General features: G+C 44.9%; 1 pseudogene; it reads left to right on the forward strand.

Annotated features, from left to right (window-relative positions):
* Nucleotides 1-3,294: 3,294 nt before the first annotated feature.
* LOC102394276 lies at nucleotides 3,295-4,295 on the forward strand (annotated as a pseudogene).
* The last annotated feature ends 1,233 nt before the right edge of the window (nucleotides 4,296-5,528 follow it).

The raw sequence follows: 5,528 nt of genomic DNA on the forward strand, positions 1-5,528 counted from the left end.
CTTTTTCTCCCAAATTCATTGACCATATTCTGATTAGAAGGCTTTCTTATAGTACTGGGTTGGTAAGAAAATTAAGCCCAAGCCACTGCCCATGGAATTTTGAGTCTGGCAGCAGGTACCATATAAGGAAGTTGGTGAGCTAACTCTAAGAAATAAACAAATGATAAATTTAAATGGGGGAGGTGTGGAAGAGCAGGTTCCAGATGAGAGTAAGCAAGTCGAAGTTACCTGATTGAGGCGGCACTGGGTCTTGGGAAACGTCTAGTTCCTCGGTGGGAGGTCATTTTCAGTCCAGATGCATGATGGGCTAGGTGAAGCTGTGGGAGTGATGCCAGACACTCATATGATGGTTCTCAGACGTGAGGCTGTAAACCTGGAATATATCTAAACCATATATTCACTATTATTTGGGGATATCTGAAAACCAAAGGGAATGGAAGGGGCCCTGTGCACTTGAGCCGGGCAAGTGAACACTCAAAATACACATTTTCATCAAAAGCTGTCCAGAGAGTTTCTGAAAAATAAGGGTGACACCCATTGAAGCGAGATGCCAAGACGTCAGTGGACTGTCTCTCTTTTTCTGGAATGGGAGCACCAGAACTTGCTCTGTTAAACAGGCAGTTTATTTAGGTTATGTTTAGTGTAATTTGGCAAACTTTAAGGGAGGGCTCAATTTTTGCTGTCAGTGGGATTAAATTAGGGGTGGTTTGGACAAGAAAAAACACCTGAGAGGGAAGTTGCTGGTCCTTCAGACAAATGAACTTGTCCTTGCATCCATGTGGAGAAGATAACCCCAAACACCTACTACATCAACAGGTGCTCAAATAGGGAAATACTGCTTAGCTTTACTTGCTTGAGAGCATTAGTACTAATGTGGATTTTATTATTGTTTGGAGTTGCATATTCTCTAATATAGGCTGGAAAAAAATTATGTGATGGAAGTTTGTTATCATTTGGGGTCAAAATCACCTTTGTAATAACTGGCATTCATTCAAAGTACCAAAGCTTGTTTCGTACTGTGCCAGGTGATTTACGTACATCACACGTCTGTGGTCCTACACTATAGACTCTTTCAAACACAATTTGCAGATAAAGAAGCTGGAATAAAGAAGCTGAAATTCAAAGCTCATAAATGAAAGGAGCTGGACTGAACCCCGGCACTGAATTCCTCCAGAGCCCATACTGTGCCACTCCTCCAGGATGAGGCTAACTTTGGGTCATTTCGTCTTTCTGAACATTAGTCCAAAAGGTATTTCACATGTTAAATAGCAGAATTTCATACCCCAAACACGGATTTGGAATAAAAAGCCCCAGAAATAAGTAACAAAAAATGAAAACAAAAGTGAAGTACGAATAAGGAAGGAGACAGCATTCAGTGACAATTTATCTACAAAGGAAATGTCAGTAAATGCCAGTAGATCAGGGATGCTGAAAATCATTTAATTCAACCCCTTCCTTTCAGAGAGTAAATCTGTTAAGAGTGAAGGTTCTACAATAGGCTGTGTCTGGTCAGTGAAGAGAAGGAAAAGATCAGCGTGTTTGCTCTGATAGCACACCACCTGTGCTGGGGCCCCTCCCGGACTGCAGCTTCCCCATCACTCCTGGGACTCAGCCCATTCTCTGTGAGATTTGTTGCAGGCAGACTAAGACTTCAAATACGTGGCTTTTCCCAAGAAGGCTCTCATAGAAGAGACAGGAGTCAAGGTAAAGACAGATGAATGAGGAACTGAAGTCACAGAGAGACTGGCCTGTGTCTGCTCTCAGAAGGCCAAGACAGGGCTGCCAGGCTGTGCATTCCCTCACTTCTTTTCAGGGCTTGCAAGGACATGGCCTTTGGTCTACATAGGTCATCTGAGGTTGGAAGAAAGAGGAAATCCAGAGTCTCCCAGGAGTCAAGGTGAGGCACCTGAGTGAGGGCATACCCCTACACTGAACACAGAGGGCCCCAAGAAGCCTGAATCCTGATGTGGTCCCTGAAGGCACAGGTAGGAGTAGCCTCGTGTGGCATTCCCAGACTTTCCCTCTCTGGCACCACAGGGAGTGAGGACCTTAGTCTGAGGAGAGCTCCCTTATTTAAACAGAGAAAGGAGCCCCACATGCTGCCAGGTGTCCAGCTTTGGACTTACAAAACCCCCTGACCTCAGAACTCTGAGGAAATCACACAGAACTCTGCCCTTCCTGGTGGCATCCCTGGGATACCTGCTCATTGTTGACATGACATGCCCATTTCCTTCTATGATGTCACAAGAGGGGTCGGGACATGGTCCAAGGGGTATAGCCTAGGGCCAGCAGTGGGATTATTTCCAGGTTTTCCAGAAACCAACTGAATACCCTGAAGGCTTAGGGAACCACACATCCCATAACCATATGATTCATCTCATCCTCTGCACCTCAGAAGGCCAAGGACAGGTATGGACATATGAGGAGAATCTTACTTTCTCCTAGGGTTCTCACAGAGATGCTTGCCCTACTATAAGAAAGTATAGTAGTACAAGGGGTGGACCTAAGTGGAAGGGAGGATAGTATTTCAGGCCACAACAGAGGTCAAAGCAAGGACTGAGGGATCATCTACCAATAAAAAGAACTGATAACGAATCCAGCCCTGTTCATTATAGCCCCTGAAAAACCAGGGCAGAGCTATCAAGCTGAAGTTCCATCAACATTTATTTACATCAGGTGTGTAGGAGGTGTACCCCTTAGTATGAAGGTGCAGATACTATTCCAAGAAAGGGGTGGGGACACCAGGTCCTATAGGGAACCAAAGAAAGCACTCTTAATTCATGTTGAGGACTCCAGAGGCCAGGACAGAAAACTTCCCACTGAGCACTCAGTACTGGGTGATAACTACTGACTGGGGTGATAAGCTGAGGCCCTCTTCATTTCTCCGAAATCCCAGGGAAATTTGTGATGACAACTACATGACAGCAGAGGGAATGGGTCCTATGACTGGCCACTAGTTGGGTGGTGGTCTTGAATGTGAAATAACAGATGCCTCTATGTAGGAGACTACCAGCCCCTTCTGTGACCCCAGTGTGCCTGAGGGAGGGGTAGCAGGATGAAGCCTAAAGATCACTCTTATCTCCTTCAATATGTTTCCCAAAGGACAGATTAGGAGAATAGGAACCCTGCGGTTTTTCAGAACAGTGCCCTCAAGAAAACCACAAATGTAGCCTTCCTGATAACCAAGGTGATATTTCCCTGCTGCTGCTGCACACTCAACCTTCTTCTTCCTGTGGGCCCTTATCACCTGCCCTCCTACTCACACTTCTAATCATTGACCCCAGCACAGACATCATGCCTTGGGGTCAGAATCATAAGCTCTGCATCCATGAGAAACGCCACCAGGCCCGATATGAGCTCCAGAGTCACAGGGGAGTTCAGCCTGCTGGAATAATGGAAGAGCTTCCCTCTACCTCTTCTCTTTTAGAAGATAATTCACAGGGCTCATCAGCTACTGGGTCAAATAGCACTTCCCAGGGGTCTTTGGAGGCCCCATCTACTACCAGCACTTTTTCAACTACTTCTGACACAACATCTGATGTAGAAGATACCAGTCAAGATGAGGAAGATTCAGGTTCCTCCGATGTCTCATCTTCTACTGAGAACACCTACAGTGATACTCTGAACAGGATGACAAGTTTGTTGGAGCAGTTCCTTCTGCATAAATATAAAATAAAGCAGCCCATCATGAAGGAAAACATGCTGAAGATTATCCACCCAAGATACCATAACCGATTTGCCGAGATTCTCAAGAGAGCCGCTGAACACATTGAGGCTGTCTCTGCAGTTGACTTGAAGGAAGCTGATTCAACCATCCACTCCTATGACCTTGTCAGCAAACTGTACTTGCCCAACAATGGGAGAGTGTGGGATGGTAGGGGCTTACCTAAGACCAGTCTCTTGATGACAGTTCTGGGTGTGATCTTCGTGAAGGGCCACTGTGCCGCTGAGGAAAACATCTGGAAATTCTTGAATATGATGCGAGTATATGCTGGGAGAAAACACTTCATCTACGGAGAGCCCAGGAAGCTCATCACCAAAGACTTTGTGATGACGAAGTACCTGGAGTACCGCCAGGTTGCTAACGGAGATCTTCCACCTTACGAGTTCCTATGGGGCCCACGAGCCCATGCTGAAACCAGCAAAATGAAAGTCTTGGAGTTTTTGGCAAAAGTCAATGATACGGTCCCCAGTGCCTTCTCATCACAATATGAAGAAGCTTTGCGAGATGAGGAGGAGAGAGCTCGAGCCACAGGTCCACCCAGGCCTGGCACCACTGTCACTTCCAGGCATGATCCACGGCCACGTCCATCAGTTTCTCCCACCCCTACTGAAGACCAAGACTTTTAAAAAATCATCCAGATAAGAAAATTTGACATCAAAATAGGGACTTTTGCCAAAATGGGAAGCAATCCCACAATAATACTGCTGGGACAATGGAATGAAAAAATGAAAAAAATTTCAAAACATGATCAACCTTGATTGTTCTCCATCTTTTGTGTCTTCCGTTTTGTAAAATTAAATAATTTATACCTTGATATGCTTCTCGAAAAATGCAGGAGGTATTAAACCTTAACAAGTTAGACCTCTTACTGTCTTCTTTTATTTTTTGAGCATCTGCTCTTTGAAAGGCTCTATGCTAGTTCTGGTGAGGCTAAGATCATGACCTAGCCTATGCCCATACAACTTTAGAAACAAGGAGCTGCAATCACATAAGCAAGATCTTGAGGTAGCCTTTAGGAATGACAGGAAAGTAAAAAGACTATCCAGGAAGAAATCTCTACCTGGGCTAACGTACTGATTTGTTAGGCTTTCCACAACAAAACCCCACAGAATGAGTGGCTGAAACAACGGAATTTTATTTTCTCAGAGTTCTAGAGGCTGCAAGTCCCAGATGAGGACTGGTTTACCCTGAGGCCTCTCCCCTTGGCTGCCAGGTGGCCACCCTCTTCATTTGGCATTCCTTTTGAGTGCATATATCCCTGGTGCCTCCTTTTGTGTCTCAATTTCTTCTTATAGTCACACGGGTTATGGCCCATCCTAATGACTTCATTTTAACTCAACCATCGCTTTAAAGACCTTATTTCTGGCTACAGTTGCATTCTGAAGTATTCTGAAATATGCTTTCAATATGCATTTGTGGAGGGGACACAATTTGGCCCCTAACAGACAGAAATCTACAGTGTCTCTGCTCTTATCTCAATGCAGGACATTCCAGTGCACAGACTGGTATTCTACGCACGTTATCTCCAGGGAGTTTCTGAGATGTAAGGGTGAACTCCCTTGAGGTGTTTAGGGAAGAAGGATTTTCCTCCCTTTACCCCTTTTGAATTCTTGTGGTTAGACTACTAGTAAACTTGACACAAGACAGGGTAACAGGAGAAAAAGAGACAAATTGCAATTCACGTGCACAAGAAGTGTCATAGAAATGGGACCTAAAAAGTGGGCAAAGCAGGCAGCTTTTTTATTTTGTAGACAACCAAACAATTTGTGAGGAATCGACAGGACAAATCAACTTAGGTTTTAGG

This window comes from Bubalus bubalis, chromosome X, assembly GCF_019923935.1.
Source record: "Bubalus bubalis isolate 160015118507 breed Murrah chromosome X, NDDB_SH_1, whole genome shotgun sequence".
NCBI lineage: Eukaryota > Metazoa > Chordata > Mammalia > Artiodactyla > Bovidae > Bubalus > Bubalus bubalis.